At 41.5% G+C, this 14,832-nt stretch overlaps 1 protein-coding gene and 1 long non-coding RNA gene across 2 annotated transcripts in view; both read right to left on the bottom strand.

The window, feature by feature from the left end:
• Window positions 1-8,466, bottom strand: part of LOC139104230 (mucin-2) — a 36,968-nt gene extending 28,502 nt beyond the window's left edge. Inside the window, exon 1 of the mRNA XM_070659599.1 lies at window positions 7,920-8,466. The gene's annotated coding sequence lies outside the window, so the exon portion shown is untranslated. The remainder of the gene's footprint in view (window positions 1-7,919) is intronic.
• LOC139104435 (uncharacterized) overlaps window positions 1-14,832 on the bottom strand; it is a 102,367-nt gene that overhangs the window by 80,329 nt on the left and 7,206 nt on the right. Inside the window, exons 4-7 of the long non-coding RNA XR_011546032.1 lie at window positions 13,172-13,406; window positions 12,500-12,759; window positions 11,708-12,331; window positions 11,375-11,427 (exon numbers count right to left, since the gene is read on the bottom strand). This is a non-coding gene — a long non-coding RNA (uncharacterized lncRNA). The remainder of the gene's footprint in view (window positions 1-11,374; window positions 11,428-11,707; window positions 12,332-12,499; window positions 12,760-13,171; window positions 13,407-14,832) is intronic.

The following is a 14,832-nucleotide window of genomic DNA, read 5'->3' as shown; positions in this document are numbered from 1 at the left end:
AAAGATCTTTAGGGTGATCAATAACGTCCCCGGTAACGACTAGACCTATGTGTGCCTGCTGAGCACACTAATTGGATTGGCAAATATCGAATGGGACGAAGGATAACGTATTCCCTTAACAATGAGACGTGCTACACAAATTTTCGAATCGATATCACGAAGAATATCAATAATATATTGAGGATTCTTTTAGAAATTCATTTAGAACACGATGCGACGTTTTCTGGGCAATTTGCATGATATGCAAAAGTACTTGCTATAAAAACTTTATCGTATAAAATTATTTTGTAATAAAAAGCGACATTTAGAACGTTCATTATTTATTTTTCAGGTAACTCATAAAATATCTGAAACTCACTCGAAATTCACTCCTGCTCTTCAGAAGGGCATGTTAAATTCGGAAAATTACCTACGCCGCTAGCTTATGGTCTTGCGACAAAATATTTGCACTCTATAAATTCTTTGCAGTTTGCTATTCTGCTTAATTCTTCACTGCAACGTAGTCAAATATAATGCTGGTACCCAGAGATTGTAAAATATCTAGAAAAATGTGCAAAGGAGAGAGGCTGTTGTTTGCAACGCTGGTTAACCGTCCCTTATTCGTTGTGACATAAAAAAGAAAAAAAAAAAAAATGGGAAAGGGAGTTGGAGTTGCGTACCAACTCGCGGATAATAAAATATAATGGCAGTTTTATTGCACGAGCGTCGTGTCGCGCACTTACGTCACTCGAATTCAACCATAGTAGCCGAGAGTTAAACTTGTTTTGTCCTGCGCGCGCCCTGCGGTTATCTCCTGCAGTAAGACACTTTTTACCCCAATCCAGCATTTCGCGTCGCTGTGAAATAGGTCACTCCAACTCGTGCTGGATGAAATTTTTAAGCGCGCCCGTCGAACTTGCCCATAATTTCCCGTCTAGTAATCATTTCGCAATATTACGGAAGTTTGAGTGATCAAGACAAATGAAACGAGTCGATAATGCCTATAATATTTATGACAAAATAGACTTTTACTAAGTATACGATTTATCTTCGTAAATTATAAATTTCCTGCACGACACAAAATGCATCGGCTTCGCGTATTGCAACATTTTCTCCGAGAACAATCTTAAATAACAATTTTTCAAGTTCGGCGTGAAAGCATAGCTTGAATATTTCTCGCGCAGAGCGCGAGATCATTATTCATTTGTCGATATTTCATATAAGGCGATAAAGTATAAAAAGCCGCTGCGCGCAAATGTACACCTTTCAAGATAAAGAATTCTGAAGAGTCAAGCGTATAGTTTCCGTTCGTGATCTGAGCAGGTAACGCGTTTATATTCTTCAACAAGTCGACTGTTCACAACGGGGGCCATTGTCTTTCGGCTACGGCTTCGCTCGTGGCAAACATGCCCGCGAAAAGCCCGGGCTCGTTAAAGAGGGAACTAGGGAAACTCGGCGGGCGAACAATTCGCGGGAGCTCCCGCGAAATTATGTTCGTGCAACCTACGTTTGCGGGGAGAAAAACCCAAGGAAGAAGAGGATGTGCGGCAACGCGCACGGTTAAATGAAAAATCGAGCTTCGCTCTCAAGTCTCGCGCTACCCATCCCGTAAAGTCTCGAGGAGCTTTAGCACGGGGTGAAGAGTTTCATCGCGTTTGGAATTCCTCGCGCAAACGAAACCGGCTCTAAGTAATAACGGCGGTAAAATCGCGAGTTTCCGCGGCCGCCGCAAAATAATAGGAAAATAAATTGACCGTCATTCACGAGAGAAATTTCATTCGCGTATAACACGCGCGTTTCGACCACCGAGGGGAGGGAAAATACTGTTCGCGGTGTTACGCGGATGCCAATCAATCGCGATTGAAGTCCGCGTTCATGCGCTCGCCTACGAATGTAAATACGGCGAAATAATTGGCTTCGTTCCCTGTGAATTTTCCCCGCTTCGGTGTGCCAGCTCGATCGATCAAAGTTACGTCTTTAAGTAAAGCGAGAACACTCGCGAACTGGATCCCGACTTGTCTGAATAATGAAGAACGTTTCTTTATTCATTGATCATCTTAAATGCGAGTCTAGAAAGCTCATTTTGCTAACGGCGAGCAATATCCATTGTAGAATAATCAATTGTAGAAGCGGCTTAGCGGCGATTGGAAAAATCTATATAACACCGTCGATTGATATTAACTCGTTCAGATGCAATCGCCGTTTATTAAAATACTGCCAGCAGAAGATTCAATTTTACAAAATATAATTGCGAGATAGAGTTGCAAATGACAGCGCGTATAATAAGCTTCCCGATCGAAATACCAAAATGAAAAGAGTAATTGATCGGCTTCACGTTCACGTCTAAGGAGCTTAAATGTTAAAAGCGAGCTTTACATTAAGTAATAATACCCTAATGATAAAATGTTAAGAACGGAAGTAAAATATTATTAACTGTCATCAAATATCTATTAAAGCGTATATACAAAAAATAGTATAGCGTTTACTAATTACAACTATCGCAAAAGTAAATAAAAACAAAAAAAAACAGAAGAAAAATTGTTTCTATTTTTATAACCTTGTTTAAAAAACTTTTGAAGATTGAAAAAACGGGATGTAAGTACAGTAGGTCAGGACGAACTACCGAGTAGCACGCGACACGCGAGCGCGAAGGAACAAGAGCGCAAAGATGCTGCAGTCACAAATCGGCGAAGATGCATCGTTCGGCCAGCAGGAGTCGTTCGCTCGCAGTTTCCGAAACGAGAAAGCTTTTAATAACCCGATATCGCGTAATCCCGCGAACTTCATCGATAGCGGACCGGTATTTTCGTATCGCGGCTTATATCTGCGCCGAAAGATCTCCGATAACGCCGCGAGGCACGGGCGCATCGCGTTTCACGCTTCGCGATTTCGCCGGTTTCACCTACGCGGGGATTTGCCGCAACGCTCGTCACGACGGGTGATGACAGCAAATTCATATCGGAGATCGCCACCACGCCTACAAGTTATCACCGGCCGGGGGACGCGATAATAAATGCGATAATGACGAGTCGGCGGCGCGCGTAAAGAGATGCGGGGACCAAAGCGTTCGCCCTCCTTCGTCTCCTCTGTTCTCCACCTTGGCCGGCGCGTTGAATTTATGAATACCGCCGAGTGTAAAGGGACCGTGCCCGCTTCCTGGTTGTAAAGGGAGATATATGCACCTTATGGGACACCGTACATTAAGCCCAAAACAGTCCCTGATGGTGCGTGTATGTACGTGTAATATCGCGCGTGTGTACACCGACGTGCTGATAGGGATTCATTACTCACGTTTACGTAGCGGCGAGTTCGGATGTAGGTACTTTGACGGGTCTCGAGGGGTAAACGCGGGAAAGATACAGCTTGGAGCAGCGGTAACGTGCAATCTCGATACCTGACATAGTAAGTACCGCAGCAAGATAATTACGCGAGGATTCTATTTTTCAAAGAACTTTTACATACGCAGGAAAAAATGTTGTATGTCAGAAAAACACGCAAATAATCATCGCGCGTAGAGTGCAACGGGTTGTAAAGTTGCTTAAAAAAATTACACGCTTTCACGGTGAATAAAAAAAATTAAAAAAAAAAAATACGCTCGAATGTAAGTGGCGATGACAACCAAACGCGAGGAATAAATTCCCTTGAGTTCCAGAAGTTTTCCCAGCTGCATTTTCGTCGCGAAGTAATAATAACGAACGCGAAGGCGACGCCGCGCACGTACTTTGTCAAATTTAATCAAGTTCGTGACCCATAAGAATGTGCCCTTGTCAATAATAATATCGCTGCACCTCCCGCATTTTTACAGCAGCACGCGAGCCTTGGCGTATCATCTTATCACGTCGCATAGCTTTCAATTAAAATTCACGAGTCAACTTCACTGAAGCGTCAGGCAAACGCATTGCGAATTCGCTGGACAACTGACTAATAACGCGCGCAATATGCATGACGCGAAACAATTCTCCTCTTTGAGAAAAGTGACAAAAATTTAAATAATCCCGAACATTCAAACAAGCGACGCCGATATCGCATTCGCATGAAATTTTCGAGAACGCTTATAGAATATTTGACTACTGTGACATTACAATGCCATTATCGAGCTACCCATTGCTTCGCTTTCTCGTTTAAATAATAGGTAGAAGTTTAATGAACCGGGCAAATATACGTTTCATACGTAATTCGTATTTCATCGCTTCTAGCGAAACTGCGCGAATATTTAATGAATTTCGTTTGCAGTCTCGCATTATAATTCCGTTAAAAATCGCGAGCGAGCTCGACTCCCATCGTTGCTCTCGATAAATTTTTGCAAATCTTCTAAAATATCCCTGAAATATAATACTCCACTTTCAGCACAATCGTTCTGCTACTCTGGTACGAAATTTTAGATCATTTAATAAGCTCGATTTTTCACAAAAAAAAATTGTAAAATTTATTATTTTTAACTTCAATTTATACGCGTGACTTATTTTCAATTTAACCAATCAAATTTGCTATTTTCAATTTACATCAACGATAAACCAATTGGCAGTTCTACGAGTAACGACGTCGGAAAACGAAGACGCGGATTGTTAACGTGTCCCAGGAATATCCGTATAAGTGTCGGTCGCGTCGTAAAACCCTGAAAATTTTCGCCGCAGAGGAAGTTTCTGGATCTTTTGATATTCTATGTGATCGACTGCATATTCTCCGCATAGCAGCGAGCGCGGCAGAAGCGGACGGGATGGATTTCTCGGTGAGAGCAGGAGAATCGGTTTCCCGCGAGGTGATCGGAGCGAGACCGAACTTTGGCACTCTTCCTGAATGCCGATGAAACAGATGCAATTTCGCGCGCACGGGGAGCCGGCAGATTGGATACAAGGGTGGCAGCGGCGTCGTCGCAGCTGCGGCAGCGATCGCGAGGGGAAAAAAAAAATAAAAAAAAGATGCTCGACCCAGTTCGCCAGGGCGGTTTCCGCAACGCGCCTTCGTCGTGTCGCGCGTACGATCCGACCGGAGTTTAGCTATGCACGCGAACAGTTTAGCAACGCGATCGTTTCCCGGTTGTACGTACAAGAAAGGAAACACGCGCAAAAGCCGCTTTGCACACGAGCGTTGTGGATACGAAACGCGTCGCCGAGATTGGGTGGCACTTACGAGCGAAGAACTTGAGCGCGTACAAAGTTTCCAGCGTTACCGCAACGTTGATACGCAGAGGCAGTCTTAAACTCAGTGTAAACTAGCGGTAGAACAGTATCTCTTAATGCAGGATTTCTAGACTAATTTTAAAACACCGCACGTGTTTCGCGATACGCGTACTCCTTACTCTACCTCCTCCTATAATACGTACTTAGAAAAATGTAAACATTATTTTAATTATCTTTCTGTCAATTATTTGCTCTCAAAGTGGCAGATGTACTTTATATGTTAATTATCGTAAAATGTAATTAAACACTTCTGCATTTTCTCTTTATGTACTTGAAATAATCTACCTCTCTCTCCTCTCCTCGATTCAATTCGTTTAATTGGAAACTCGATCTCTTGTACTTTGTAAATTTTTATCGAGCTCGGCGAACATCCCGGCGTTCATATTTAATATCGTTTAACTCCACCGGTTTGTGATCTAATCTTTCGTGTTCTGAATAATTTGATATCTCAAACTTTCCGCCGCAAACTTTAATTAACGTTAAGTAAGACCAAACTTTCGTCAAAATTTTCTGTTATGCCGACGAGAATTCTGTAACAGCTTCAAGAACAAATCGCGCCGAGGTATAATTGCGGACTGTATTCACGTACGAAATGAGTGACGGGGGAACTGTAGTCGGCGCGAATGCATTCGCCGCCGTGATTAATGCCAATCAAGCGGCGATTTCGCGTTCTGAATTCGGGATCCGGTTAACGCCGAGAATCAATAGACCCGCAAACCAAACCGATTAAGGATGCGCGGGCGAGTGAAACCGCAAATCTAGAAATGCAACGTGGGTGGTGTTTCGGTCTGAATGCAGGATGACTGAAATCCCATAACTAGTTACATCGTTTTACATTCCCGCGTCCATACCGCAGTCGTCTTACTGGCCTGCACGTCACGCATAAAACTTCCGGGGAAAGCGACACCACGACAAATCGGTCCGCCGATCGGGCATTTACTATCGAATGTGCTAGCGCAGAACGGTATCTTTCATATTTAAATTTTTATTCGCACGCTTTGCTTCTTTCAGCAGAATTACATACGGATATTGATTTTCGAACTTGCAGCTCGCAAAGCCACGGTCGAGCTGAAACAATTGTTACAATTTAACCGAGTTCGTTTGATTTCTCTTTGACGCAGCTGATTTATATTTAATGCATCAGTTTTGTGACGTCGATAAAAATTTATTTATTTTATTTTATTTTATTTTATTTTTTTATTTATTTATACGAACAGAAATAATAAAAAATGACAGAATAGGTATAAAACTGTGTGATAATATTGACTCAGCCCAATTTTCCGAGCGCTTTTTCGAACGAGACGGAGCTTTGTTCGGAATTTTCGCTCGGAAATCGACGGAGTCACGGAAAAGGCATTGAGTCACGCGTGAAACGAATTGACCCATCTTTAGGCTCTTTAAGAGCTACGATAGCGTAAAGGTTTTCCGCCCAAACGACCATACGTTCATAACGAGCTTGCGAGCTTTAACGACAATGTCCGTCGAAATATTCATCGTTGCTTAATAAGATGGACACAGCTAAAACGTTTATTGAAAGATTACCGTCAACGATTTTTCACGTACGACAATGGATACGAATTAATATATTGCACACCTCCAAGGAGAGATTTATAAATAACGAAAAATCCGGATTAAGAAATGGATCGAACGACTCCGCGGAGACAAAGTAACGTGGCATCGTCCAGAGTACGACGCAGTTCTCCGAATAAAATATATGAAAGTTCGAAAACGACGTGACCTTTACGTATGTATGTGTGTGCTAAATGTAACTAAGGGATTTTTAAATCTAAACGGGAACCTTCGTTAATCAAACGTATCGATTTCTTACCAATATCGCCTCGATAATCGTGATTGGCACTGCGCGCCTGGCGTTGTTTAAAATGCAAACATATCTAATGGACAACCGATATTTTGCAATAAATATTTTCATCGATAAAACGTAGTTTCTACCGTCATTGTTGAATAAATAAAAGAATTACTATTCCCACAATTAATGTTCAGGAAATAGAGAATAAAATTGTTAGAATTGTATAGTCAAAGATAAGTGTGTCGTTCCAAGATACGAGTGACCCGAATAATGCTATTATTATGGATGGTTAACCACGTAATCCTCTACCCTGATTATATTTTGAACTAAAATTTCACCGAAAGATCCGCCGAGAATAAACGTCGAGTGCCTTTAGTGTTAAGCTTTAGTCTCAGGGGAAACACGGCCGCGCGTTGAAATTAGGAGCGCGTAGTCTTGACAAAGCTTCAGAATAGTGCGCTCAGAGGTTTCCTTAATTTTCCCCTATCATCCCTTAACTACACACAGAGAGAGAGCATCATGCGAGTTTATGAGCACCGACTGCGCTTCGTTGCTTTGACCACTTTGTACTTGTAATACAGTCTACTTTGGCTTTGTTCTCTAATTTTCAAGAGAATTCCCAAGAACAGATATCGTGCCTAGACGCCTATCGCGTAAACCATTTTTCGCAAAATAAAATATTTTTCGCAAAAGATATCGCCTTAATCACGAAAACGAAAAAAACAAGATAATAATGGAGAATACCTGTCTGAATGCATTTCCATGTAAACGTTTTTCTACAGCAATTAAAAAAAAAAAAAAAATATATATATATATATATATATATATAATCCTTTTGTTTAATTGTTCAGAGAAGTTCAAAAAATCAAAAATAAAAAAAAAATAGAAAATGCAATCCTGACAAGTTTCTTAGTCCCTCAAGAAATTGATAGTACAATAATGAAGATATTTACTGTAATTATATTGAGTTGCACCTCTTCCCGGAGGGTCCTTTTCGAAGGTGTCCGGTATCACTCGATCAGGTCAGATCCTCTCGTCCTAGACCACTTGCAGCAATTTCTTGCACATTGTCGTCTTTTCTCTCAACCCTTATGACCGTTCCCTTTTTGATTCTTCAGGCTAGGTCGTAGTACCTTGTCCTTTCGCGATTTCCTAACAAACGTGACTGGCACTCGGCCGGGATCTCGATCGAAAGGGTCGATCCCGCGCGGATCGCGACGAGCGAGGGAGAGCGAGAGGAGATATCTCGAAAGCTCCGCTTCACACGGAGCGCAGTGGAGGACTGAGCGAAGTGCCGGCCGGTCGAGCAGCCAGGCGGGCTTTTCCGAGAGCAGTTCAACCAATCGCGACTTCTCTCTCGCCTCCACGTATCTTTCGCGCGCGCTCTCTCTTCCTCTCTCCCTTTCTCCTTCTCTCTTGTCGCACTCCCTCCTCTACCACGTCGGAGTAGACGTTCGCCGGTCCTACGACGTGGGTCGCCCACCGTCGCAACCCCCACAGGTGCATAATCTTCCTACACCGGCAAATACGTGATCGCGCATCTCCCAGTTGGAATCAGCAGTTGCAAAGCGAAAATTCGTGAAAATTTACGACTCGAGATATCGATTTTAACTAGGAGACCGACTGCTCCGAGATACATTCATCATGAGCTTGGCAATTAACGATATTGATAAATAATCAGTTAAAATAAGATATATCTTGAGATTCTATGTATAATTATACGTGTTATCTTTTCGAAGCTGTCTTGAATTCTACGAAGATGTAATTCCTAACTTTTGCGAGTACTTCGTTGGAAACTGTCTAAACTCGAAATCGGCGCGTTCGGATACGCGTAATATCGCCGCGGAAGTTCAACCGCGATTGTCATAAAATCATAAGAAAGATATCTAGAACAGCTGGATTCTCTCGAGCAAAGTAGGTTAACCAATCGCGAAATTTTCTACCCGTTCGACGTGTTTTCCTTCTTTTATTTCCCATCCGCCCTGCTGCGGTGAAACGAACCAAATAGTTCGTCGCGCCTTCTGTCTGATACGCGACCCGCACGCCGGAAATTAAATGTGGGAAACAGTACTATGACGGACCTCAATTCGATAGATAATATTTTCGGTTATATCCAAGAAAGAGCGGAAGCTTCGCGCGCGTTGAAACGAAGAAAAAGACCCGGGGAGGAAAAAAAAAAAGACGAGACGCGGCGATACGCGGCGTAGAATACTCTCGGCGAAAATTTGTCTTGTGGTGTCGCCTTTCTAAAAGAAATGTAAATCCTTTCGACACAACCAACGGTTTAAATCTGTTTGCTTTTGGAATTCAGGCGCGCAAGAATTAGGAAGGGGAACGTGGGAATACACCGATGGATACCGGACGACGCATCGGCGAGTTGATCAGCTGATGCGGCGCGATTCGCGCGATACAGTCTCTACTTGTCGCTAATGAACGCGATGTAATTTGGAAAATGATCTCAGTTGGCTGCCGCGTTTCTGGCGCGTGGCAAAACGCCCGACTCCTCGAGAATGTGAAACCGAACGAGAGACATTCGTTTATCGCGTTGCTATACCGGTCGTGATACGATTTCACGATGGATTATTTGAAATTCGGTTTTCCTCTCGTGACACATTTTATCTCGGCGACGACGGCAACGAGGAAAGTACGGTCTCCTTTGCCCCTCGGTTCAATTGGCTTTTCCTATTCGCGATTAACGATTCTCTTGACACAATGAGTTTTGCAGAAGAGAGAAATTGAGAGAAAAAGGAGGAACGAGAGAGAACAAGTTGAGTGAAGTTGAACACCAGAACGAGCGGTAAGATGGAGAAATTACTGTTTCGATATAAAAATCAAATAGAATTAAGTACAGTGCCTCTTATTTATCGACGCGGGTCTTGCTCTAGTAATCTCATACATGACGCTGCGACTTCGATTTGTCGTTATTTATAAAGCACGCGTAAACAGCAATTAGATAATTTCATATAAAATGTATTTCATACGCGTGCATATATTCATCTACATAATAAAGAAACCGTGTTTCTTTTTATTGAAAAGCCGCTATGCTAATCCGCTTATCTAATCGAGAGTGCAAAGCCATTTCGTAAACACACATTTTAACGACCACAAATCTCGCATGTCACAGATACAGATTTTCATGAGATATTCAAAACTGGATTTGTGTCACGTCCAAAAGATTATCCCTATCCTCTCCTCTCTTCCTCCGTCGCTGGAGAAAGATTTATTTCTATTTCAAAGATTTTTCTAACGCCTAACACACTCGCACGCAAGATTCCAGTTTACTGGGGAAAAATTTTCTCCTCGCTTATAACGTCGCGACGTACGGAACCTCCCGCGGGAAGCCAGCCGCTGTAGCCGAGCAGCATCTAGCAGCCGAACCAACTACCGTCATGAAACGTTAAACGACAAGTGCATCTCGCGTGGGCAACGAGGTTTCTCCACGCGAGAAATCCAGCGGACATTTCTCAATAACGTCGAAAATTCGCCTCGGAATCGGTCACGACTTCGCCTAGCACGGATTCGCCCACGTTGTCGTGGATTCGGACCGCGTCCGTCCATCGGGCTGAGATCGAAGAAAGAGAAAAGGAGAACGAAAACAAAGCTCGGGCCGCGAGCGCGTCTACGTGCGGAGCCGAGAGCATCGAACGAGACGTGATCGAGGGCTCACTTTCGAAGCCGGTGCCTGCAGCCAGTCGCTTTCCTAACGATCGACTCGTGTGTGCTTTTACCGGCACGACCAACGCTTTTACGACGCCTGGCTTTTACGTGCCGTTCCCATCGGCCTAGCTAACCATATTCTATTTGATTACACCTAATAGTATTACTTTTAAATTCTAATAAACAGGATTTTTCCCCCCCAAACATTTTCCTATTAAAAAAAAAAAGAGAGAGAGATGTAGCGATCTAATTGTTGCGGCTTTGCCGCAATACTAATTTGTACTCTCGCTTAGCTTATTTTAAGCCACGAGAGTAGACATCAGATTCATTTTATTATTTTTTATAAATTTTAATTTTAATTTAATTTAATTTAATGTATTTTATTTTAATTTAATTCATTAACGAAATTAATTGAACGATATTTTTTACGAATAACGATATTTTAACGATATTTTTTACGAATAACGATATTTTAACGATAATTTTTACGCAACAGTTGTCGATTAACGTCGACTACGTCGCAAGTAGTCGTAAACTTTGACTATGCCACAGATAGTCGAGAATTTGCACTACTTTTCAAACAATACTACTTTTCAAACAACACTACTATAGGCAACGAATTTACAAGTTAAAACACAGTTTTAAGTTATGTTGTTATTGATTGTAATAACTCAATATATGTATATAAAAATATAAATTATTATATTTTATTATAAATTTGTTGCCTTGGTAAAAAAAATTCTTGACTTACATTCGATGCGATGCGAGCGGAGTTGAAGTACGAAGAGATAGTGGGATGATATTCTGTAACAAATAAAAAACCAAAATAAAATATATGCATATAATAAAAATGATCAATTTTTAATATAATTTTTATTCTCAATTGTTATTTATTTTTTCAAAAAAATATTTAATAGCATAATCATCTACGTTCCAAAAAGATTTCAACTAGAAAAATAATTTTCTAAAATTTATAGTTTATTTTTTTTTTACATTAATTTTTCTAATTATTATTGGATAATACAATAAACCAAATAAACAAAAAAAATGGTTTACTTTTATGTAAATATAAAAAGATATTTACCCAAACGGTGCTCCACCGATGCATGATGTCCTTCCTGGACCTCCTCCTCCTCTCAGACCATCACATCGTCCTTCCTTCTGGGCACAAGTCACTCACGACACTCGCGGATACGCGCGCGAATAGTTGAATAAAATTATTCGACCGACCCTGGCGGTACTCCCGTTTAAAAAATTAATATAATAAATTTCCGGCGCCCGATTACTTTTTCGGTATTCGCGACGAACCCCGACCGTGGTTCGTTTATTCGATTATCGACGACGATTTAAATTCTCCTTTGGATTTTTATTTAAGCAAAACAATAAGTTTCACTTAGATAAAATCCTAGGAGATAACTCAGCAGCAAATACTGTAACAAAAAACCTATTAACTTGCACTTTGATATATTTCAATTTTTACAGGGTATTCCAAAGTCTGTCTACACGACTTTGGGACATTCTGTATATAAAAAATTACTACTGCTACTATTACTACTTCTACTACTAAAGCACAGGCAAATTTATTTACGCGAAATGCCCGAATCTTTACGCGATTTACCGAAAGTCCCGGTTTACGCGAGTTCTTCTTTTTAATTATCAATAATAAAAAAGTTTTTGACTCACCGGCGGCGGAGTTATCGTGATGATCCTGCAACAGAAAAATGTAAAATTTCATTGTAGAAATATTAAAAGAAATATTTAGTGTAAAAAAATATATACGCGCCTAAGTTAAATTATCAATTAAATAATTAAAAATATAGTTATTTATTATCAAAACGAAAAAGCTGTTACTTTCGTGTAAAAAGAAAGTGCTAACCTTAGAGTTGCTCCGCCGAGGCAAAATCCTCTTCCTGGGCCGCCTCCTCCTCCTCTTAGAATGTACAAGATATCGGATTGAGTCTTTTTTTCGTTCACGACTTCTCCAGATTTCCACCCAAATAGAAAAAGAATAATTGATTAGTCAAATCCTCTCGGGATGTTAAATATGGAACTGGATTCTACTTCCACATGTAACACTGGCGAAGCTTCGATCACCAAAGTAACGGCGATCAGAACACTCCAGTTTCTCCTCTGGAACTGAAACCGAAGACAAGTTTGGTTGGTTAATAATAAATCAAGTATGAATATAAATACTATAAAATTATAATTATTTTACGGCTCGTGTAGACTTGCTCGCGTCGTTAGTTCGGTAGTTCGCCATTATGTGCGACGCGGTTCTAAATGTAACATAAACGCGCGCGCGAGTCTAACACACTGTTAAGTTTGCGGTAGGTCGCACGATTGTCGTAGGTCCGCCAGGATCCCGCTTCGTGGTCAACGGCCCGTCTGGTCGGTCATCTTACGCGACACAATCGCGTAAACACCGTGTGCCCGAGCAGCCTACTACCATCTCGCGTCACCGATCTCTGCTCCTCGCTCATCTGCTACGCAGCCTAACGCATCATACAAATAAATTTATACCGAATAATGCGTAAGGAATATCACTTACGAAAGTAAGAAATGAAGAAAAATGATGTTGAGTCCTTTCCACACATGTGGAGCGTGATAAGAGCGTGGATAAAAGAAGATAATTTGAGCTAGGGTTGCTTCGTCGTTCCTCAAAAATGCGTGAGATTTTCCATACAAACGGAGCACATCTTCCGTACGTCCTGCTCGGTCGGCAGAGGGAGAAAGGAGGAGGACACCGGCCATAGCTCGCACTGCTCGCATACCGCTCCTCGCACCTGCAAGTACTTCAACTTTTAAAGTACATACCACACAAAATATGAAAGTATATTCATAGTATATTACTAAAAATTATTAAAAGTATAAAACAGTGTTCTTTAACGTAAAAGTAAAAAGAAATAACGTATGCGCGCTATAATGGTCTGATCATTGAAATTAAGATTTATGACGTGAACTACGCAAGGAAAAGAAAAACTGTTAATATGAATTGCGACTTCTATTTCGCTCGCAATTATCTACAGCTCCTCTTTCCGAAAGCAAACTCGACCGGGAATATCGGAGCAGAAGTTCGAGCGGCAGCAGAGTATGCGCGCTGAAAATGTCAAACATCATTCCGCATCGGGAATTGCGGAGCGGCATGATACCTGGGACTTTAATGCGAGGGTGGTAATTGTTACGAACTCGATATCTTGCTTGCCAGAGGCTCGATAACGAAGCTATGTTAGCATCTCCACAACAAACTCGCAGCTTACACCAGCAATTAATTTGCTCGGTATGAAAAGCAGAATCGAGCCATCAAACTAGCACAAGCCCTAGCATATGCAGACAATTATGGTATTCTCTCGCTCCACCTGTTCCTTTTTTACGCTCGATAAAATTACAGTGCGTAGCTACGGTGCGCAATTAAGAGGGAATAAATCAAGCGTCGGGTCTGCCGTTCAATTTAAATAAAATTATAAATTACGCACGGCGCGCAAGTACAATAACTGCGTTAATATTATAATAGCTAGTCAACGTATATTAATACTTCTAATAAACATTCGCAGCGATAAGTAGCAGTTGATATTAATAAATGTCCATCTAACGTTCATTGCTGACGGGAAATCTCGGGAATATCTCGTCGATATTGCGAGAATTTGTATCTCGAAGCTAAAAATGCACGGAGTAATTAAGAATAGAAAATATTAGCTACGGACGTAGATGATGATTAATGACGGTATCGGTCATGTATCGCGTTCGTCCGACGCTACACGTCTGTCTGTCCGCTTTCTAAGTCATCGTTATGAATACTGATCCCGGGGTATCGTCCGCTGGAAGAATAGCGGCGGTTTGCAACACGCCGCATATATGAATGTAGAATGTATCGGTAACCAGAAATAGATACGCAACTCGCGCAAGTCGATGCGCGACTGCACGGATTTTACTTTCATATTAACGTCGTTGCGCGGAAGAAACGAAATTACGAGGCAAAACTTCCGCGGCAAGAGTCGAATTTACGAGCCTTTATATCCATTAGGCAAATTCGGCTTTAAGGAATTAATAAATTCCTCTTTATCTCGAGCCACGGGGCAAGTTTCCCGGGTGAGAAACGCACGTGGGATCCCATCTGCGGATTTATCTGTCCGGCTTTAATTCACCGTCGTTTCAAAAAAGGAACATATTAACGCCGATATTCTATTAAGATAGCGACATTTTACATACGTT

Source organism: Cardiocondyla obscurior, linkage group LG01, assembly GCF_019399895.1.
Source record: "Cardiocondyla obscurior isolate alpha-2009 linkage group LG01, Cobs3.1, whole genome shotgun sequence".
NCBI lineage: Eukaryota > Metazoa > Arthropoda > Insecta > Hymenoptera > Formicidae > Cardiocondyla > Cardiocondyla obscurior.
Note: the sequence above shows the minus strand (reverse complement) of the source record. Positions and strands in the feature narration are given on the sequence as shown.